The sequence below is a fragment of the Drosophila yakuba genome, chromosome 2R (assembly GCF_016746365.2).
Source record: "Drosophila yakuba strain Tai18E2 chromosome 2R, Prin_Dyak_Tai18E2_2.1, whole genome shotgun sequence".
Taxonomy (NCBI): domain Eukaryota; kingdom Metazoa; phylum Arthropoda; class Insecta; order Diptera; family Drosophilidae; genus Drosophila; species Drosophila yakuba.
The window spans coordinates 14469106-14493598 of record NC_052528.2 but is presented as its reverse complement, the minus strand read 5'-3'; the positions used below and the strand labels follow the sequence as shown (position 1 = coordinate 14493598).

At 39.9% G+C, this 24493-nt stretch overlaps 1 protein-coding gene and 1 long non-coding RNA gene across 6 annotated transcripts in view; both read right to left on the bottom strand.

The window, feature by feature from the left end:
* Window positions 1-24493, bottom strand: part of LOC6530621 (syndecan) — a 106249-nt gene that overhangs the window by 37065 nt on the left and 44691 nt on the right. The gene's annotated exons all lie outside the window — the stretch shown is intronic.
* Window positions 1864-23796, bottom strand: LOC120321116. Its single transcript, XR_005560683.1, has 2 exons — window positions 11501-23796; window positions 1864-11403 (listed from the first exon to the last, which is right to left on the bottom strand). It is a non-coding gene; the product is annotated as an uncharacterized LOC120321116 (long non-coding RNA).

Here is a 24493-nt window from a genome sequence, read left to right as displayed (position 1 = left end):
ATATCAGAGTATAGTTAAGCTACTTTTAGATATCAAATCGTGGTAATCGAATTTTGTTGAGTCAAGCGCTATTAAATTGGTAAACTTACGTAAGGCGATTACTTTACAGCAGTGTCGATGCGATGCACGCGAAACCGAGTGAAAATCCCATTAAATGCTTTTCAATTCCCTCCAAATCGCTCAACTGAGCGTCGTTGTGTTCGCTCCTCGCCAGGATAATGAAAGTAATGAGCGTCTTTGGCCCGATGTGAGCATTTAGATAAAGTTTTATGGCACACCCGTGGTATGATGGCAAGTATGGCAAGCAGCATGGCAGTTCCTTTCTCTCCACTTGGCTTCGATTGACAAACTTTCCAGCGATGCCAGGGAAAGTGGGCGCAGCATATGGAGGGCGACTGCCAACCCTCACCTGGTGATAGGTAATCGATAAGGAGGGCGACAAACAGCACATCCATATAATGTAATATTATAAAGTTGCCCATGCAACGCCAAAAGCATCCTGCGGCGATGAGAGTGAAAACTTTTCACTGAAAAATAATAAAGGATAATTTTCCACAACCGCCCCTCCCCCCATCCCTTCGGTTTTAGATAGCTGACACTGAGCCTGGGGCGGACTGGGGGGGTGGGGGTGTACAACCAACATCCGGTCGGTGGGCGTGACTGGAAAATGTCGCCGCCCCCCATGCGGCATTGCATTTACCTCAACATTGTCTGGCTTTCCGCGTAGGCGACTGGTGGGGATAAATCGCTCTTAGAGGGGGCTGGAGTTTTCATTAAGTTTATTTTTGGCTTTGGGGAAACTTTAAGCCTAACAAGTTTTGGTTGAATTTCCGCTCTTAATTCAAGCCAAATACACGAAATGCTCCCAGTCAATACACGACAGACTTAACATTGTTATCGCTACTCAGAAGTTTTGGATTTCGCTAAAACGATCATAAATATTTTGCCTAAAAGTTTGGGGAAAACCCAATGCACGTGTACATATATACTTGTGTACGGCAGTAGTAGTTCCTGGGCTAAAAGTTTACAACATTTTTTGTGCTCACTGCTGGTTGGGCAGATTTACACATTTGTTGATAGCAAACTTTTAAGCCCCGCAAATAGCTGGCCAACTCAGCCACATACCTGTAACGAAAATACAGGCAAAACTACCACTGCAAAAAAGGAGAGTGAGCATGGTGTTTTACTGGTCGAGGACCTGGGGCGAAAAGCAAGTTGCAAAACGCTGTCCAAAACTTTTAACGCGACTCAGCCAACTAATCATAAAGTTTCTAATTGCGAACGCCAAAAGCAATCAGCCAGCGAAATTGCAACTCTCGAGTAAAAACCCCAAAGAAACAGCCGATTTTCCGGCTTCATGTTACTGGGTTCGGAAAACAGAAGTCCAATACTTTTCTGTCTGTCTGCTGTTTATAGGTCCTTTCGAGTGGCGCCACTGAATTCGTAATTTATGTCCACACAACAACACGTTAAATTGACTCCACGTGCCAAGCGGATACTTTTATCTTGTCACCAGCAAAGCAACCCGAAAAAAACACACGGAAGCTGAAGCGGATAATTTATAACAAACGATTTGAGTGGACAGCTCAGGTAGTTCGAAGGTACAAACAAAAAATGCCAAAGTGAGGTGAAAGAATTTCACTGAAAATCTAATTGCAAAGCCTCTAGAATACTTGTATGTAACTTAAACTGGCATTAAAAAAGAAACGTTAAGCGTAAATATTTAATCACAACTAAACCCATTAAACCGCAATTCAGGCGCACATTAATCCTGCATATTAAATCAACGTAAGCACTTCCCCGGAGATTAATAAAAATCTTATGAGATTTAGGGGCTTTCTCCCACCAATTCCCCTCATTTCCTTCCTGCCAAACGCACAAGCAACACCGCTTTCAATATCTTCCGCAGTTATTTCTTTAGTTATTTGCATTTTTCAATCTTCCGCCATTCATCAAAATGTCAGCTTTCCATGGAGCAAGGAGCCAGGAGCAAGGAGCAGCTCGACTGGGATGACAAAATATTTGACGTTTAGGAGCATCACGTAAATTTCATGTGTTCCGCGCCGCGAGGACCAGATTTCAGTTGCCGGCAGTCATTGGCAATGCCGTTGCGGCATTATTGTATAGTTGTACCCAGTCCGGAGATCCTTCGGTTGCAAGATAAACGAGCTAAAAATCACCGCAAAATGGCTGAAAACGAGAAAAGTGTCGTTGTAGTTGCTGATGCCAGATGCCTGAACATTTCCTGTACTCGCGTTGCTGTGCAGCTTTCAGCTGAATGCTGGAGAAAACCGAGGCACTGGCAGTAGATTCAGTTTGACTTTTAGCAATACACTTTCTCCGTGACTGGCATCAATCACACGTGCGCCACCAGCAGCAGTTGAAAGCCAGTCCACCACAGATGAGAACCAGACCGTCGAAACCACATTAGTCTGATTATCGATCAGTGCAGTTGGGCAGGCCCCTCCGGTACTCAGCAGTACTGGCTGACCATCGGCCGCAATTCGGCCGTTTTTCCGTCTGAAGAGCCAATTATAAAATGCACAGCGATGCTTGCCTTTGCCGGAATTGATGTAATTATTGATTCGAATCTGTTAGTTTTTCCTGCAAATTAACATCGAAAAAGTCTCGCTCATTAATGACACTTGGCCACGCCATGGTCATTTCTGTTTCCAACTGGCCACAGACCGCAGTGCCAAAGAATTGTAACATGAAATGTCGATTCGCGTTCGTTAATGGGCAAATGTGCCAAAGTACTAGCTAAAAAATAATTCTCTTGTTCAAATATTGCCATAAAACAAATAAACACAAATCACAATATTTAAATCTGTTTACAGTTTATATTATAAATCAAAACTTATTATAGTTATATTTCGATTTTCTATTTATATTTAATCACCAAAGCAAACAACATCTCAACATGCTTTTAAAGAAAATATTTGACAGCAAAGTATGTAAATAAGCACAATAAATTCGCAATATTTGCAACACGTTTTTAATGTTTTTGCAATTATGAAAATATCATGCGAGTGTGCATATATAAAAGTGTATCTTTTTGTGGAGAGTGTATCTTTTGTGTAAAGACAGTGCCTTATGGGCTGTCATTTATTTGACCCGACCCACACACTCACAGAAATACATACATATATGTATATATACACGCATTTGCGTAAGTCAAATAAATGGCCGTCGTTCTTTTATAACGTTCAGCATTTTATGGGTTTTGCTGCCGCGTGTGAATGGTGTCAGAAATCGCATATTAAATATTGTATGTGCTGTATGCCCATTCCTGCCTGCCCTCCTGTCTTCCTGGCTAATAATGTTTGCCCATGTATGTGTGCATTCATGCATGTGTGTGTGCGAGTGTGTATCTGTGTGTTTACTGCTTGTAAGTTGCTTAATTACATTGGGCAAAGGACGACTAGGAGCCACCACACCGAACCCCAACATGTCCCATCCGAGCATTGTTGTAATGCATTACTCGTGGTCAACTGAAGCCGCGACAGCGTGGCCAAAAGAAGAAGAGCATGAAGAACTAGGGAAAGTGGGAAGATGGAGGGGGTGCAAGGGGAAGAGTTGGTAACTTTTTCGCTTTAACTCAATTTTAGTTGGCATAGTTTTTCAATTTTTTTGCTACCCCCAGTTTAGCTGAGCTCTAATGCATTTTGCTTGTCGCTACGTGGTTTCATCAGCTTCAGTTCTCCAGTTTCAGTCGAAGCTTGTTTAGTTCTTGGCTAAGAAACTTAGTGCAGAAAATGTCCATAGTTATGTGGCTTTTGGTCAAGTGGTGTCAAACAACTGTGACTGAGAAGCTTAAGTCTAAATGCATATACAAACAAATTGATATTAAATTAAACAAAAAGTGTAGGTTAGATACATCTATCGATATAACACCCTGACATCTTCAATAAAAAATTAACACAAGAATGGCGCTTTTGACAAGATTTTTAAGATATATGTTGGGTTAAATAACATGAGTATGCCAGTTGAACTATGTTGCTAAACTGATGTTTGACATTGGAAAGGCCAGTTTATCACCTCTGAAGTGTCTTCAACCTTTAATAGCTTGGCAGGAAACGACTACGACTAAAAAGCTTATAAAATGACAAAATCAGCTAGCCACAAAAATAAACAGCAGCAGCATCAACAGGGGCAACAGAGTCGTGTAAACTTTTGTAATAAAATGCCAGAACACACTCACAAAAGCTATTGGACCTTGCCTGGCCTTCACTCTCTCCATTTCCACCCGCCTTCCGCCTTCGCATTTCCCATTTTCAACAATTCCACTTTTCCGACCTCTACCCTCGTTGCATCGAAAGTTTAGTTTTTCAGCTGTCTGCAGCACACAAATTTTCTCGTCAGTTTTTGCTGTTTTTCTCTATGTGGTCCAACAGCACAAATTATGCAAGTTTTTGTTATTTTATTTCTAGTGCCCCGCAAAATGTCATCCAGTGTATATTGGGTTACATGATCGCATGTGTTGTGTGTGCGTGTGTGTGCGTATATGCGTATATTGCTTTTTGCTCGAAAACATTTACCAATTTGTTTCACCTTGTTGTTTTGCAGACTTTTAGTAATTTTGAATAGAGTTTTTTTTATATGCAAAAATTAAGGTTTTTAGTCCTTTGTGCAAAGTTTTTCCAACACAAAGGATAGGGTGTTGCAGTTATTAAACTACAAATAATTGAAAGACATTCTGTGCTATGAAAAGGTTGCAGCTTTCCTTTAATTAACAAAAAGATTCGCCCGTTGAACATGCTTGTCTCGTGCTGCCACCCATTAAAGGTAAGCCCCGAGCAAGGAAGTTCCATTTAATAGATTAATAAATTATACACATCTTAAAAAACATTTCCCACTCGCTATTTATTGGCCAATTTATGGGCATTAATTTAACACGCTCCCATTCGCTTCGCAACCCGCAGCACACTCTGCATTAATTCCACTTACATACATAATTGTAACGCCGAATGCCTGGAACATGACCATTAAAAAGGCCCATGGAAAATGGCTTTCGTTGAGGAATAAGCAGCAGTCAATACACTTGCCATCGGATATTTTCGCTGGAATATTGAATCGATCGCATTCGCAGCAATATTTGTATGTCAAATGGAGGGATACATCGTGAAAGCCACTTAAACGATGCCACCCTATATAATTGTTGTTCAGGCCAACGAAGGGTGTAAATGCAGCTTAATGGTTTAACACTATAAGTTAAGTCGAATTCGTTATTTCACTTTATTCTCTTGAAATACAAAAGTATTCGACGAAAAATGATAAGATTTATAGTACATTTTGTAATCTTTTGAACAAATATGTTTTGCAGTTTAAAAGTGAAATGAATATATTAGCCATAACTTAAAGAGTTTATTCGCCGGAAGAACAGTTCTGTCACAACTTCCTCCCATTTATTTTTGTACTTTCCCTGATTGAAATTCCCACAGCAAACAACGAATGACAATACGAAAATAATCAAAATACCCGACCCGCCCCCTTTCGCCGTTGTATGTACATCCCGGCGTGTGTTTGTATTCTTAATTAAAAAACAACTCCATAGACAGGCGCCAGTGAACAAAACACCATACAGAGAATAAATGTTTTCCTTATGGTTTAAGTGGATAGTCGGCAAAGTAAACTTTAACTGTTGAAGGAAAATGTTTAATTTATAGCGCGCATTTGGGCGCCGCTCGAATTTGGGCAATTAAAACTTTTGACTTGGAATTGCAGCAATGCATGCAGTGAAATGTTGATTTATGAGAAATCTATTTATGAAGAAATCTTTTCGCTTGGCAGCAATTCAACGAAATGTGGGCCAAATGCCAGGAAACAACACTCTAAATGGTTTGCATGGCTACCACTTCTGTAGAGCCCTCATTTAGCCGGCTCTATCACAACAATGCCAAGCCAGAAATATGCTTGGAATGTTGCCCAGTACTTTTGATTCGTTCGCAAAGAGCTGGTTCTAGGGATTCGCTGAAGTGCGAACATCAAACACAACTGGAGAGATGGCAACAGTTTGTTCAGAGTTCAATTCAATCTGCTGAATCTACTATATAGTTCGCCACACTTTTGGGTTGCCTTTCTTCCATTAGATGGGATCAATTTCGTGCACGTAATGTGATTAGAAAACCAAATGAATCCCTGCAACATCTGAAATCAAATTAATTGTGGCCGGGATGCACTTTCGAATTGTTTCGGTCTTGGCGTCGCTCTCTCTTCCACTCTCCAGCCAATTCTGTATTTTCCGCTCGAGCTGGAATCCCGAGATACTTGTCATTTGTGTGGCGTGCAATTAATTATGCCCGAGTGTTAATTATTTTCCCATTTTGCTTTTCCCCTAATTACATCTTCCGTTTGCCATCCGCTTCTCTTTCTTTCCCGCTCTCCCTTTTTTCCCTTCCTTGCTGCAGGAGAACAAACTTCCTTTTCAGCTGGTTGGCGTTGGTTCCCATGATAATTTCGCCTGCCAAGTAAAAATTTCCATTTCCGTTTCCTTTCGGGGTTTTCCTCCACCCGGAGATAGAGTGAGCGAGAGAGAGAGAGAGAGAGAGAGAGAGAGAAGAGAGATAGCCAGCCGAAAAGAACATGCTAATTTGATGCAGAAATTCCTCATTCCGTGCTGAATGAATGGTCAAATGCATATCCATCCGCCGATAAACGCTGCTGACCCGTAATGCCACTTAAAAAAACAGAAGTTACACATTTACTGGTGATGCAAAACATTTAAAATCAAAATGTAAATCAGGGGTACCACAAGCGTCGCCAGACTTTGCAAATTAAGTAATAATATAGTTTTCATTGCATACCTAACCATTTGAGTGGCTTCAAAGCGTCAATGCTAACAAATTAATCCCTATTTTTGCGACTGCACAAATTCCAAATTTCTATCATTCGAGCGCATCGCAAATTTCGCTTTCATGATTGCCCAAGTTTTGATTATTGCTGCCAAGAGCAACTGGTCCTGCTACTGGCAACAGTCAGTCAACCCATTCATCCTGCCAGTCAGTCTGTCCGAAGATTTGTGGCTCTGCCATAACCTGCAGCCCATGGCAAATTGCATTGTGCTTGCTATTTGTTAGCTGCAGTTCAGTTCAGTTGGCTCGAACCTGAGAGCCCGTTTGGAACACACTTGACACTTGACAGCCAACTGAATGATGAAAAACTTTTGGAGTCGACGACTACGACTACGACTATGACGACTACGAAGACGACGACCGTGATGGGGATGATGACAAGTTTTGCCAGTAATTAAAAATTTACGTCATTTACCTGCAAGTAGAGAAGAGAGAAAGTTTTTTAATACAAAACTTGAGAGGAGTAGTTCAGCTAAGGTAACTAACTTAAGTTCACTCGAAACCTTTCGGCACCGGCACCGCCACCGCCACCGCCACCACACCACAAAAAGCTATCAGCTTTTGCATTGGCTGTATCCAGTTTCCTTACTATGTCGAGTTTTTCGGCTGCAAAGTGCAGTCTATTCAGTTTATTTTCAGTTTTCTGTTCAAAAGTTTTCCCTTTTCACTTTTACACAATTTCAAGTGTTATCCTACCCACAGCTGCCCTTTTATTTGCCACGCTCTGAAGTGCCGCGTATAATTTCTCATTAATTTCTGCTACGTTTGCGCTTTTCACGTGCTCGTAGGCGCGCACATTGCGCTGCTTTTCCAGCAGCAAGTGCAAACATTTTGATTGCATAACAAGGCATAAAATAAATAGCATTTTCAAACAGTTAAACATTCAGAGACAATTGAATATTTAAGCGCCAGGTGAGCGAACCATTTCATGAACCAAAACTTTCCGCCGAGCAATCAAATCTGCATTGCCAAGGAATAAGTTTCCGAGCCACAAGAGGCAAATGTTTTCAGCTGGCGAAAAGCTTTATGAAACAACAAAATATTTTATATTTGTTCAGTAACTCTTTTTTGTTTCAACTTTATATTGAAATTTAATGAGTTATTTTGGTTGTTGTTATGTTTTCTATTAAATGATGTTTTATATTAAACGAGTTTCTTCAATATTTATTGGGAAAATAATTTAGGTTATTTCATTATTAATAATATGGATTTTTTGCTTTCCAGTATTTTTAGGATTTTGCTTCCTTTGAGTTGCGTTTCGTTAACCAAACACTTTCGAAGCAGCAAAAAACTTGAACACAAAGCAAAATGAAGACAACAAAAACGAGAAAAGAAAATAAAGTGGAAAATACTTTTTGAGTAATCATTAGCATGGAACATTTTCCTGGAACCTTTGCCTTTATCTCACACTGTTTAAGTTGCAAATTAAGTGAGCCAAAGGTAACTGACGATGACAACAAGGATTCGCAATCTAATCTCGATTGAAAGAGGAATCGCCTGCATACTCGATTACCAGAGTGCCTAAAACGGAAGCACTTTCGATGCCAGGGGCAAAAGAAAATCTAAGCCACGATGAGTTTCTCATTTTTGCTTCCTTTCTAGTTTTTGTCCACACAGATCTTTTCTATTTCCGCTTGAAGTAGCAGTACTGTGTAGAAGAAAACAATAAATTGTCGAGATGAAAAACAGAGAAATAGAAACACTGCTACATTTTTTTCAAATCGATTTAATTCATTTCCTTTCTTTTTTTTCTGCTTACTACTTCGATTTGAGTTCGATTCCTGTTTTTTGTGTTTCACTGCTTTTGTGTTTCCCCCTACGCACAAATTGAATTGTACGCTCACAAAATGCAAGACAATTGAAACACATTTCAGGTCTGATTTACCTAAAAGCTTTTTATAATTGAAAACATTTTACGACTCTCGAGAAGAAGGAGCGGAAAAGGACTTTACCAGGCAATTGAGTACATAATCAAGTTAGCAGGACAAAGTTGCTGCACATGCTGTGCGGTATGTCCTGGGCTTACAACTTGTTTTCGGTTTAATCGCATTTTCATAATTGAAATTGCCTGTAAGACAGACCGGCAGCACAACACGCATACGCCCTGCAGCACCATGAATATTTCCGAACTGACCCCTTTGCATATTTCAAGAGTTCACTTACTTTTTACCATAATCCCCTGCATTTTTCCTTATAGAAGCACCCCAATAAGCTCCACAGTGTTTGGTTAAATATTGAAATAAACAATTGGCAGCAAAGCGTCCAGCACTTGTCAGACTTCCTATTTAGCATTTGTCAATTATACGGAAGTTTTTAACCCTTTTTTCCCAGCTGCCAGAGAAAACTTTGCAATGCAAAGCTAAGTTTCAAGCGTCCAACATCAAAAGGTGAAACACAAGCAGCTGCAAAGCGGCTTAGGGCTGAGAAAAGAGAGCCAAAACCGACACGGCCAAAGGGTTTAAAATTGTCCGCACGACGTGGCTAATAAACAGGCACCCCGAAAGTAAAGAAAAGGACAACACACACCTTCAAGAAAAACTCTTGAAACGAGAACAAAAAGCTCGAAAACGGGCAAATAAAACAAGAGAACGCGACGCAAGCCAAACCCTGCCAGGCATTTATAATTAAAAATGCAAAAACAAAGGGAAACAACTTAAACAAAATTCAGCCTGAGGCTCCTTGGGTAGGCGTGGCATGTCTGGGTCGGCAGACAGAAGTCAAACAATAAAAGCAGACAACAATAATTTCCACAATAACATGACAAATGTTGATGCAGCGGAATAAAAGTTGAGATACCAGAAGCCAACGAAGGAGGATAGGAAACGCTGCATACTTTCAGGCGTCGCAGTAGCTCGTGGGCTTGGAAAATAAGAAGAAGGCGAGGTAAGTGAGTGGGAGCTATGGAAAACAACTAAGAGTTAAGTGAGTAACGTAAAGTCAACGATAAGTCAACGTTTAATGAAGCAGGTTTTAAATAATTGAATACATAGATTTTGAAAGCAAAAAACAATATGCTGGGTCTTTAAGAATCCTGGCTAAATTGACACATAAAACGGTTCGATTTTTTGCTTTTATATTCCAGTTTTTGGCAATGCTCGACTCTCCTGCTTTCCACTCGTGATATATTTGATTGCAGCATGAGCATCTATGGCCGAGCATTTTGTAACATTTTAGTAGTCACCCGCACTCAAACATAACTCAGCATGAAAAGCCCTGCTCTCGGTTGCTTTCATAATTTTAGTTTTTCGACGCTTGCCGGCGACATAAATCAATTTTAATGCTCGCAGAAGGAGAAATGCACGTAAAAAGCCAAAACACATGAAAGTAATGCTCCCACAGAGGGAGAGCCAAATAGAGCGCGAGAAAGAGAGGGAGCGAAGGCAGAACTGTATGAATATTTCTGATTTATGGCAAACGATTCGACTTCAATTTTCAGCAAAAACTTTGTACGGTGGAGTCTACGAATTGCAAGCAAATGACTTGAAAAAAAAATAACAGTTTCGCTCGCAAAAAAAAAAAAGAAATAGGTGTTCTGAGACAGAATTTAAAGCCCCTCGGGGAAGCCATACACTCAGTCCTAAAACCATTCAAATAACATCCTTTTGCCCCGCTCTGAAATCACTTTTCATGTATTTTTGCACAAAATGCTTTTAAGGCTTTGATTTCCGCACACACACTTTGCAGGGCTGCCAGCTTACTTGTTTACCCCCTGCTCAATTTGGTTTGCTTCTGGCTTCTAAGGACATTGAATGCCATGCCTGGCCCTAAGTATTATATTTAAGCCTTTTCAAATGACCAGTAACAACAACAACAGCAGCAGCAGCTGCTGCCCCCGCAAATCTGTATCTGTGTAAGTGGCTTTCATGCAGCCATTTGCTGAGTATGTGTGTGTGCGAGACTAGTGCTTTAAAAAAGCAAACAATAAAACATAATGAAAGTGTAAAGCTTTTCAGGGAGCCCTCGCCGCAGCTAAAGCAAAGCCAAAGCCAAAGCCAAAACCCAAAGCCAGAGCCAGAGAAATGACCACTGCTGCTAACCGAAAACCAGAAGCGGGTCAATTGCCAACCCGAGTGCCACAAAAATGCACATAAATGTGATAGATGTGGAGTTGTCGCGAATGCTTAGTTCATCCTTGCTCCTTAGTTTTCTGTACTTTGGAGTCCGTTTGCGGAGCGTGACAATCCTGACAAGCTTCCAAAAAAACATCTTGTGGTCAAAACTGGCTCATGGGCATGGAAAGGGGTTTGATTAGAAATTACTTCTATTTTCTATAATATAATATATTTTTATTCATTTTAAATCTTTATTTTAGAGGTAACTGTTAAAGATATCTACTTTCGTGTGATTTCTCATCACAAACCACTAAACCAAAATATTTTCAACCTACGCCACTGCGTTTCTATTGTCTTTCTCATTCTTTATACTTGTTTGTCATTTGCCAAGCTACCACATAAAAAATAGTCGCATTTTTCCCGCATCCACTCGTTTGTTAAACGCTTCTTATGACCAGGCACTTGAAGCCATGTTTCCTTTCCTTTCCTCCCACGCTGCCCTTAAGCACCGAACATGTGGAGTAAATTTTAACATTTAATTATGAACATGTCATTGCGGTAAGAGGTTTATGAAATGAGCCACAAATAAACACACACATATACACGAGCTCAGTCGGGGAAAAGCTCATGAAAAGCGCATAAAAAGCCGTGGAGTGGGCGAAACGAGCGACGGAGACAGCCACAGTTGCCATTAAAAAGGTTTTTGGGGTCAGCAATTTTAAAACCAAAATATATAAATAAAATGTCAACTTTTATGACAGCCACAGACATACACACACACGCACACACACAAGCAGCAACGGAGAGTCCTTTTAATGCTACCGCATATATCAAAGTAAGTATCCAACCACAGCATTGCTCATACGCCTCATTGTACCGCAAAAGGTAGTCGGCAAAACCAGGGTAAAAAGGCAATAAGCAATGGATAAAGGAAGAATTGAAGGAGGGATAGCCAATCGCAGGCAATTTTTCATGCCACCGCAGCAATCGATAATTCTTTTGTTCATTAAGGAGTTTATAAATCACGGAAACTACTACTTCGAGGAGTGGGCGGGAACGCCAGGAATTTTCATAGTTTCCGCTGTTTTGGCTCGCCAAATGGCAGTCGAGTTCAGGTGCCAGACATTGGAATGTTGTGTAACTTTATAGACTTCCCCGAAAGAGTTTACCGAACGCCTCCAGCCACTGAAAATTGTATTGTAAACTGTGTTTCAAAGTAAATATTTCAATACATTAGGCTTAAATGCTGGCACAGAAACCAACTCAATGAAAATTAGCCAGAAGATTTTGCTGTGGTAAATGAGGTTTTGCGATTGCATTCAGACGAAAATGACTTTCGAGTGCCGCTTAAAGTTGCTTAATTGCATCCGCTGAAAGAGCGAAGAGGGAAAGAGCCAAGTTTCTGTGAATGTTTACATATGGGCGGCGGGTGCACCTCAAAACCACAAATTCGCAGCGAATTTATTTCAACATTTTATTTATATTTATCCATCACTTGAACCCATTTAAATGGCAACGCTGTGGGTCCTCTTTTCAGGCCAGTTCAGCTCACTGCCGGTTGCAATTAAAGTTTTGGCCTCGAAGCGCAGCGGCCCAAATGCATATACACATACTCCATATGCATTTGCATAATCAGTTCGGGTTTTTCTGACGCCAAAACGCTAAAATGTAAATCGATTTAAAGGCAATCAAGTGATCGCATTAAGCACTGACAGCAATTAACGCAACAAATCGTTTCTAAATGACTGTCGATTTGGTGCACAAATGACCGAGTTGGTTCCAGGTGCCATCTCCTAATTCCATTCGAAATCGTGTTCTCTGCTCATTTGCACTTTTCTCGAAAGTGCCTGGGCGGCAGGTGAGAGGCTAATTCAGAACTGAGACACGGCCAATGGCCAAGTTAAAATTTCAAGTCCATTTGAATCACAGAAAGCCATTTATAATTGTCATCCCCGAAAATGCAATTAGCAATGCCTAATAGGCAATTAGTAGAACTAAGTGTACTAGATCTAGTGCAAAATCAAGGCCGATTTTGTCTCTACATAAATTTTACTTTCTATATCTTGAGAAAATATAAAGTTTCTAATTTAAATCGGTCTTAAAACGTGATTTTTATTTCCTGCATCAAGCGTGTCTTGAATAAAATAAGTTCACACACAAAGAAATACCTATTTAAAACATCATTGTGAAATTCGATTTGCTCTTTTGCCGTTCATTTTCCTAGCAACTTTCTAGCTCCTTATTTCCGATTTTATTTTCGCACAATTGCTTTTCAAGCTGAAGAACTAACAAAAAAATGTTCCTTTCAGCTGGCAAAATTGGCTCATTAAATGAAAACTAAAATGTTGCTCAATTCGGGAGAGCCGTTGATAATTTTGTGTCAGAAGTTGCACAGCATGAATCCAATTTGCATCACAAAGGAGAAATGTGGCATTGTGGCAAGTCAGCATTTAATTAGCAGCTCAAACGGAGAATGGCCGACAAAATGAAATGGAATGAGAATGTGGAATGTGGAATGGCGATTGGAATGGAATTCAAAATGGATAAGCACAAATATTTGCATATTTCAGTGAGCACATCAAAAACATTTTCTATGCGGGTGGGGTCCAAAAGGAAAATGCGGGAAAATCCAAAGGGTGAGTGTGAGCGAAAACAATGGCTGACGATAAACTGCTACACATGTTAACAAAGTTAGGCAGTTACAGTTACTCCACTGCTGCCCCCATTCAAAAAATGAAAAAAATTGAAAACTGAAATTGGCTCAAACCAAGCTAAACCATAGCAAACAAAGCGGAAATGGGCGAGCGGCCATTTTTGTTATCACGTTCGCCGCCATTTTCAATGGGCATTTACAATACACGTGCCAGTGTGTGTGTGTGTGTGCTCACTGTGTAAACGATACATTTTCATTTCTTTTTTTTTATTGCTATTCATTCGGAACAGAGTAAAGAAACGAGTTCCGAACTAAAAACAACAAGTGGGTTAGTAAGAGCGGCAGAGAGTTGACAGCGGAAACGGAAACAACAGCAGCACATCAATTCAACAAGAGCAAATTAAAAATGCCGCCACTGTTGCGATTGAGGGTATAGTTAGGGTTTTGTGTATATTTTATGGATACACATGGCTCTACACTCCCAGCTGCCAGCAACTTTGACTTTTTGACAAAACGCAGCTGTTGAAATAGTTTTTCTTTTTTTTTCCATAGCCCGTCTAAAAATGGCGTCATTTTGTAAGACATTTGGCTGAAATATCACGTACACTGCGCAAGATGAGGCATCTATTAGGGAGCCAAAACTTCACACACACACACACACACACACACACACACACACACATACGCAAGCCACTTGCATGTGAGTGCCAATATCAAAAGTTTTGGATGGTGGCAGCGACGGGGTTCTAATGTCAAATATTCTGGTTTACCCTCCTGTTGCCACATTTCGGATTTTGGCTGACAATGGCTGGCATTTATCGCCGTATCGGAGTGAAGGAAACACTTTCAGCAAGCCAAGCTGTTGAGCAGGGGGATTTTTTCGCAGATTAGATTGATCTCTGGATAAATGTTGCAGCCACTTGAATTGCATTTGAAAATTATTCAATGATGTGTGCTTATCTTGTAATTAATCTGACATTTTATCGGCGTTTTTAAAAGTAAATATATATAACATAAAATAAAGTACAATGAAAGTGCCATTATTGTTTTTGAACTTATTTTTGCACTACCACTTAAATTTCAAGTTGGGCGTGAAATAACGTCGATCTTGTAAAAGTAGTAATTACTTTTGGTGAATATGCCCGACTGACAAAAACAGAACAACAAAGAACATTAAATGAAACCAATAAAAGTTTCTGGTGCACTTAGGCAAAGTACCGCTTTTGAGTGGCCACAATAAATGACATTTTAAAGAGGCCATAATTAAATACCCAATAATTCGCATGCAAAATTGTTGGAAGCATTCATTATCTGTGGCAGCAGCTGTTGGCCAACAGGCAGGAGGCATTAGGCCATGCAGGATTTGCATTTTTAACACCCCATATGTGAAATGTGTGATAAGGACACAGAGGAGAAGCCAGAGAATTCTGCTCTTCATTAGCTGGATGCCACTTCCGGCGAGCAATGGAAACTGATGCTGAAATTATGACAGCTGCTGGAGGAAAGCAAAACGTAGACGGCAAGTCAAGTAGGCCAAGACCAAATTGGCCAAAAGCATGTATCTCGTTCACTCATCGGGCGACCGCATTTTAGCCAAGAGTCGCCGCCCACCCACTTAATGCAATTCACATGCTCAATGGCCCATTCTGGTTGGCTTGTGGTCTGTGTTTTCATTGTGCCGCATCCACATATTCACGACATCCATAGCTGCCTGCTAGGCATCTAATTGTGAAATATTTTCATTATTTTCGGCAAACGAACTTTGTGCGAGGCAGTTTTTGCAAGTTAGCAAACTTTATATATTTAATTAAAAAGTTCAAATCATACACAGAAACAGAGAAAGCGCTGAGAGTGCCGAGAGTGCGGTGAACAAATTTGATACATTTGGTGGTTTAGAATGTTGATTAAAAAGTTCTGCTCAAATATGATGATGGAGCCGCAACAGGAAGCCAAGTACAACGATTTTTGAATAATATTCAACTGCAGATTGGTATTCTCCATTGAAGCCACATTTTAACTCAATATCAGATCCAGTTGGACCTCCCAATTATGAGCTCATGTGCACGCATTGAAAATGGCTTTCGGCCATATTTTCCTAAGAGCATATCATGTATGCTTCAGTGATCTTTTCAGTGCATTTCCCACAGCAAAGTAAAACTTAATTATGTACTGCTAAGTTGGCATTACCCGAGCAAGGTTTTTGAAAGATATATATTTCTTTGTTTTACATAGATTTTTATTTGTAGAAAAGGTGCATAAAAAGTTTCTTTAATACGCATGCTGGTAACCGAAGAAGCCAAATGTAGCCATCAGTTTATGGAAAATCAATTGAAATTATTCAGTATAAATACGATTTATTACTACTTATTTATTTCAATTGCTCTGGGGTTCCTGTCGTTTGCTCATTTTGCGGTTGCCACGCCCCCTTGAGGGTCTTATCCGCCTCTCTATCCGGCCGCAAATTTCCCGCGCGGTGTGTGACAGCGCAAAGCCCTTCGTTGATAGCTGCTACGCAAAGAAAGCCCGGTTTATATATATTTTTTATACGATTTCCGTTCTGATGCGGCCCCTTTGCACTTTACATTTTATGCGCCGTCTGCTGCTGTTTTCCTTCTTCAGCCATTGCTGCTGCTGATATTTTTTTTTTTAGTATTTTATTCTCCTTTTTTTTGTTGACGGTTCTGGCTGAGCCATATAAAAAATGCAAATAATTTGCTAGCGTTGTACAGCGCGACAAGGCAGCAAGTAAAGCAAGGATCCCCGAGTCCTCATCCTCATCTTCATTCTCATCCTTATCCTAGCTCTGTGTCCTGTTTCCATCTTATAGAACTGTTTCCATAGCCACCCATGTGGCCCGCGGCAAAAAAGACGCAAGCGCGTAAAGTCAAAAACGTTTTAATATTTATGGCACATTATATGGCTTGTGGGCTTACTTTAGCTTCGGCTACAGCTACAGCTTCAGTTTCAGTATCAGCTTTGGCTTTCGCATTGCATGCGATATCCGAAGAATCCATGTTTATGTAATGTATATATTGTGTGCCTAAAAATGTGCCCCATGCATGTTTTATGGCGACGGAGCAATTTGGCCATAGCAAATCGTGATAAATGGTATCTTTTGCCCTCATATGCTAAACGCAAGAAATCTTTAAGAAATCGAATAAAAGTGTCGTAAACATAATTGTACTCGGGAAAAAGAAACAATAAAAAAATAACCATAAAATATATTAGTGAGCTGAAATCATTATATCACATTTAAAGAAAACAAATAGAATTTTTAAAAATGGCATACGGGGAAACAGAAAGGAATTCTTAACTAGTGAAACCCCAGTGCAGTTGAAAACTTTTCCATAGCATACATTTTTGGGTTAGACAGGGTGCTCAAGTGGGTGGTAAAATTCTCATTTATCGTTCGCTCTCTTCTTGAGAAAGTGTCATTAGCCCAAGCGTGTGGGCTACCTCTCCTAATTGAACTTTTTCCATCTCTCTCTCTGCTCGCAGATCTCCTTCTCTTTCGCGCATAGAAGTTGCAAAAAACGCTTACTGCGCCGGCTAAGTACCGTAATCAAAGTTTAATTACACGGCCATTGAAAGAGGAGCGAAAGAGGAGGCAATAGAGATGGTGAAAGAGATGGCGGGAGACATGAAGGGGGCATTTTTTGCGTGCTTTATCTCGGTTGCTTTGAGTAATCACGGGTTGACTCAAATATTTCGAGGCGTTCAACCGCTTAATTAGCAGCAAACGTGGTTCAGGCGAAAAATTAATTTTTTAGCACATAATAATTGACTTGCGTTAAGATGAATCTATGCACTCCATAAAATAGAAATATTATATTTAAAACACAATACTCTTAAGGCTCGTGCCGCACATAAAATGCGGCCTAAAATTCACAATAAAATATACATGTATCTAAAATATATACGTATAATATATGTATCATTCAGGAATCCATAACATGGATTGAAAGACATGTTCTAAGTATTTATATTTATGCGGTGTAATCAACTGAAACTAAACTTTTTCCGAAAATTCATTAAAACTCACCTTTAACCGACCAAGCATGGAAAATTCGCAATATGCAAACCATAAACAAGTGATAAAATGAAATTGTAAAGTAATCCCGAATTAGGATCAACGGCAAATGTTCGTGTCATGGTCTGCCAAGGAATTATGTTTAATACCATATGTGCGTGAGTTGCGTGTGTGTGTTCGCGTGGGAATGCAAATATACGCAGGAATACATATATAGAACACATCCCTGAATGTGTCAGCTATTGTACGGAACGTAATTTGTGGCCTGGCCGCATGTTACACATTTGCAAGCTGACAATTTCATTTAAATTTCATGCAAGACATGCGGAGACGTCGCAACAACAAGGTCCTGCTGCCTGGGCCGAAACCATATGTCTTTAGTGTCTGTCCAAGGTTATATCTGTCCCTGGCCAACTAAACATGACAGCATTTTGAAACTTTACGTGATTTATTATCACCCACGCAAACACCACACGCAGCACTCACACACACACACGCAAAAACAAATACTTGTCGAACCACAAAACATTGGCCAGAGATTAGAGGCACTTGCATTCGATTGAATTGGCTGACAAATGCAATTTAATGAACAGCAAATATAGACGATAATTTAGTTCACATAAATTAATGAAACTATTGATATTGGTTTGGTCGAATAAACAAAATGATTGCTGACGCCTTGATTGGTTCTATTGGGTTAGTCTTTGGTTACGGCTAATAATCAAATGTTATTAAACGTAATGAGCAAAGATGCAACTAGTTAAAAATTACTCAATTGCCCAATCAGTGCGCTTTAGTTGCTTCTCAATAACTCGAAGATTTGCCAAACTGTAATGATTGATCTTTCTCCTAGCTAACAAACTCACCTTAGTGCAACTGTGAAAGGTGGAAAAGACCTCAATAAAGTTCACAGCACTCATACGCCGTGTGCCAGCAGTCAGTTAGCACTCATACGCACTGTGGGACAACAGAGAGCAACGATGACTGACTGTGGCCAATAAACTGCTCGTTATTTGACTTTTTCGCAGTCTCCAAGGAAGAAGGAGCGAGTTAAACTGGAACGGGATGTTGGGATGTTGGGAGACTGGGAAAAGTGGAAAGATTGTAATTGCCAGCTGGGCAACGGATCAGGGAAGTTAAATCGGCAAGACGAAAAGTGCAAGGCTAATGGGAAAAATGGGCAAACGGCTGCCTGCTGAATGTGAGATATTCAATGTATGTGTGGTAAACATGATTCAATTGCCAATCTGTAGATACATATGTTTGTTACGAGTCCATGCACTTGCCGACCATTCAGCCCTGCAATCTGGGTGCTTTGGGCCCAAAAACCCAAGGCCTGACCATCTTTGAGGTGGGCACAAAACGGTGTAATCGAATATTGATTAAGTGCAGTTAGAACCTGTTTGGAATTCAGAATTCCGGGGCCATGGCTAAGTGTGGCGAGGCTCCACCATGATACGTTGCAGTTAAACGTTGATAATGCACCCTGTGGCTGCTGGCTGCTTCACTCTGTTCTGAGTTGGCAGGCCGGAAAATTGAAGCACTTGCCTGGAACCGGGAGCGGGTACTGGTCTGGGACCAGGTTCTGGATCCCGATCCTTTGTCCTGCCCATCCGCCTGCTACTACTTTTGCTTGTGCTGCTTCTGCTGCTCCTGCTGCTGTTGCACGAAAAACAACATTGAAAATGTAAGCGAGACGAGGCAGCTGCCGGCCCTTTTCTCCACCGTTTTTTGTACAGCTTTTTCTTTTTGTCCGTTTTGGCAATGAGTTTTGATTGCTTTTGGCCGGGACCCGTTTTGGGTGCAGTGACCCCGTTTCCGCTTGTTATCGATTTGACAAGGGGCAAGGTGTGCGGAGCGATGCGGTGTGGCGTAGAGTGGACGCCACCACCTCGAGGCAATTGCTGGTTACCTCCTTTGGCACTTGACTGCCAGTCAGCCAGGAGTTCGTCCCTTCCCCTATATATATGTATTTTTTTTGTGTTTGCTGGCCGTTTCATTTCTCTCGTTTCTTGTTTGCTCTGCTAGGATTTACCCAGATGCCAAGCACTTACATACGATATATGTATACGAATGTATGTATGTAATACCTCATGGCGATTTTAATTGAAATTGCCTGACATTTTTTGAGCTGTGAAATCAAAGTTTAATTTATTTTAATTAAACACATTTGTCAAAAAAAAAAACAAACAAACAAACACTCAAAGGGGAAATACACATTCTGGTTTTTCGGTTTCATGAAATATGACGATGACAGCATTCTGAACACAAGCTTCAATTAAATAGTTATGTTTATGCGAGACTATGCTATATGTGCTATCATAAAAATATGTGCACAATAGGCTGTGAATTTCCATTTCATGAAGCTAATCAAAGCTAATAAGCTATTTGGGATCATTTCAACGTTCCTGGTTGAAAAGTTTTGATGTTTTCTAATTAAATTCTTGTTGTAACTGGCATTTTTCACCACTCAGTCGGATATTATTTTGTTATATTTCTTTAGTTAGCTTAAACCCCATTAACCGTCAAATGACGTGAACTCACGTCATTGTCACCGCACAAACCTGACAAAGTCCCACATAGAACGCGAAGAAATATGAATCGCAGAGTTCGTGTCCAAGTGCCGTCGGCATTCATTTCAATTTAGTGGCGTTGATTGCTGGCGACACTGTCAGATGTTTCACTAATTCAATTGATTAGTTTGCTGCCGATTCGAGTTGTGCCACATATATTCACCGCAAGCTTGAATTCAAATTGAAAAATATTTCTCAACACTTCAGCAAATGTTTCCAGTTGCAATGCAATTTATTTGGCAAAATCTTTTTGCAGCATATTGTGCGGTATGCAACTCGAGTGCCAGATGAAAAGTTAAGGGAATTTTCGGTCATCCCCCAAACACACTTAGTGGCGAACATTTTGCCACTTGTGCACGAAGAAAATCTGAAAAGAAATTTCTTAAGTACGATTTTATGCAAAATTAATGAAATATGCATCTCTTCTTCCTCTTCTCTGGCATTCTGCAGATGGCGTTGACATCATGAGTGGCCCGCTTCATCTCATTCACCCTTTCTAAGCCACTTGAGCCTTCTGAGTTCTGTGGCTTTAACATTCAAAGCCACTCTGGCCTAATATTCTTGTTGTTTAGTTCCAGAAACTTTTATTTGTTGTACGTTGTTGTTGTGGTGCAGTCGCTTGTTATCACTGCATTTAAATGTGTGAAACTGACAGCATCAGCAATGCTAGAGAGCGAGAGAGACAGCTAGATGCGGCGAGAAAGAGAGAGTGCGAGTGGCAAGACGCAATTGCCACCATATGGTGTCAAGTGGCATTTTGAAATGCTCTCAATCCGTTTGTTTGTCGATTTGTTTATCTACGCAACAAAGCCCGGGAAGCATCCATAAGCTGCAATGCCTTACAGATGCACAAAGCGCATCAATCGGATTGTTACGCCTAATTGAAGTGCAAAATCAAAAATGGCTAACATCTGTTCTGGGTCAGGCAGAAATAACGCATGACGTAAGCGCATTCCAAAAAATAATAAAAAATACTAGATATTAAATGGCAAAAGGGTTAATAGCAAAATTAGCCCAGACTTCTGGACAATGGATTCTTATTTTCAAAATTTATACATAGCTTTTAATATGGAATGTCTAAAATAATGAATACTTTGATTATAATATTGATTGATCAATTAAAGCGACTACACAAAAGCGACTCCGTGACAAAAAGCTAGGCGAAACCACTGCCAAAAATGCAGCCAAAGGGAATAAACTATTAATTAATTGAGTCTGCTATTTTCGTGTCAGTTTCATGTAGCATGTTGCATGTGGCACGATGCAGTTAAACATAATGCTTTATGCAAACTGATGCAAAAACAAAGTAAACAGGAGGCAGAACAAGCGCAGCCAAGAAAACCAAAACGTACAAATGCCAAGAGCGAAACAACAATTTTCCACTGCTTTGGTACAATTAAAATGAAATTTTCATAATAATGTTAAAGCCAAGGGCCAGCAAAAATGCACTGAAAGTGAGGCGAAATATTTGACTGTTCGGCGTGCCTACAGTGCCAGCCAAAATTCTGTGCACACTAAACATTTAAAATGTAATTTTAATTTGTTTTATAACTTCTTTAGGAAAGTTGCGCAACCAAACTTTTGATATCGCCAGCCTCCAAGGGAACAAATTTACGAAATCAAATGGAATGGCAAACCAATTTCAAGTACAACAAAATATCAAAATCAAAACAGAATGTGAGACAAAAAGGGGAGTGGGGGGGTTCAGTTTATATGTGAGTTCAAACTTTTTGCTAGAACAAAATGTAACACAAATCCTCTAAAGTGGGAAATAGAATGAAAACTTCGGAAATTTTTCCCTACCCAGCTGTCTGCGTTTTAAGGTTTGTTAGGGGGTTGTTAAACTCATCATCAAATGAGATTATTTGATCAAGTAGCTTCATCTCCAAGTATTTTTGGTTGTGCAAAAAAATAAACTTTTTCCACGACTGGCATTTCCTCTCAGGCACCCAAAACCGCAGCGGGTAAAACTTAATACAAATGAGGCGGGTTTCAAGTTAAATCAACCAAAGCTGGGGTATAGGATGTCTGGGCCTAGATTGTAAAAAAGTTTAGAGGGAAAACGGGAGATGAGAGGGAGCTTCTATAGAGATCTCGACGATAGGAAGAAGTGTATTTGGACTTGATTTTTTATGACCTGTCTTGGAGCCGCCTCCTAATTTCCAAAAGATACGCGCGCCCCAAAACCCCAAGCTTATAATAATAATAAGAAGGAGCGAAGCTGCCGGAAAGTTCCCAGAAAGATACTAAAAAAAATTAATCGAACATTCAATACCCATTCGCAGTAGCAAATTTATGTTTTTTATTTTATGGAATGGAAAACATTTTACAAGCTAATGTTCTAACGCAAAACGAGTTTTTTATGTTTAAGAAACAGTTACGTTTTCCCGGTTTACAGGATACCACATAGTCCTGAATTCCGGTGGTGACTTGTTTCATTTTTAATTCATTCCCGTGTAATTTATTCATCAAGATAGATGGTAATAAGTGGTAAAAAGAGGAAGATATACGCACATAGCACGACAGCCACCACATTCTCTACATCCTCGTTGAAGCCTCAAGGTTGAATCACTTTACGGTTCGTTACATTTTTGGCCCAAAACTTTTTCCCTGGTTTTCGCCGCTGCAGCCATCCCAACTAATTTCGACTTTCACTCTCTGTTCAGTTCGCTCCTGGGGCTTCTCCAGTGTTCCTGGCAATTTACGGGGATCTCGTCAGCATTAATTTTCATTACGCGTCGTCCTAACGATTCGGTTAGTTGACCTGACCATTGGCAATTTTGTAGCGCCAACTGCGCTTGAACTTGTATCCAGCGAAATTGCCAGCGACTAGCCGCTCGTTTATTCTTGTTCTACTGCGTCTACTGCTGGCTAACACAAAAAAAGGACCCTTTTCAAAGCGCTCGCCCTAATGGGTTTGCCATCCTTTTCCTTTATCCTTGAAGCTTTAAGCTGCCATGAAAGGACCTCAGATTGTCATAAACGGTTGCCATAGTTCGCAAAAGAGTTAATTTAACCACGAGCTTCCTTTTCCACTGCCTAAATTTATTGGGTCATTTATTTTTGTGTATTTGTATTAATTTTATAGATTCTTTTTTAATATAAAAATTTAAATAAAAATGTAAAATATAAAATATAGTATATAATCTAGTTTTTAAATAGATAGTTTCTTACTATGTTTTAGAAAAGTTTAAACTAAATAAATTAAATTAACAATAACGTAAATATGTACAATGGGGTTATGGACAAATGGGGTTATTTATTCTTGTGTATTTATATTAATTTTATTAGTTTTTTTTAATATAAAATAATTTTTTTAAGGTAGCTTTTGAAATGAAATACGTAGTTTCTCAGTATGTTTTAAAGAAGTTTAATCTGAATAAATTACTTTAACAATTACGTAAACTTGTAGCTGATTTTTCACGAGGCTCGTTGATACCATTTATATATGTACCAATCAATAGTATTTTATTTTGATATCGAAAACAAATTTCAAAGGATAGAAAAAGATTCAATTAATATTCTATTCAATTTTATGGAATATTTTGTCCTCCTTTGTGGCTTTTAAATCGAAGAAGAAACAAGAGAGAACGCTATAGTCGAGTTCCCCGACTATCTGATACCCGTTACTCAGCTAGTGTAAGTGCGAAGGACAGTTTTTGGCGGTTTGTGGGCGTTAGAGTAGGCGTGGCCAAAAGTTTTTTGGCGAATAGATAGAAATTTACAAGACTAATACAAAAATGAAAAAATATCAAAACATTTTTCAAAAGTGTGGGCGTGGCAGCTTTTGGCGGTTTGTGGGCGTTAGAGTGGGCGTGGCAAAAAGTTTTTTCTGCAAATCGATAGAACTTTTGAAGACCAATACAAAAATGAAAAAATATTGAAACATTTTTTAAAAGTGTGGGCGTGGCAGTTTTGGGCGGTTTGTGGGCGTTAGAGTGGGCGTGGCAGCATGATTCGACAAACTTGCGCTGCGTCTATGTCCCTGGAGTCTGTATGCCTAATCTCAACTTTCTAGCTTTTGTAGTTTCTGAGATCTCGACGTTCATACGGACAGACGGACAGACGGACAGACGGACGGACAGACGGACATGGCCAAATCGACTCGGCTATTGATCCTGATCAAGAATATATATACTTTATATGGTCGGAAACGCTTCCTTCTGCCTGTTACATACTTTTCAACGAATCTAGTATACCCTTTTACTCTACGAGTAACGGGTATAAAAAGGAGCGTAAGTGAATTTGAATCGCTTTGCGTGCAATTTGCTTCGTCATAAATCATATTGAAATACATAAATACAGGGATCCAGAGAACAGAGCAACAAAAGATG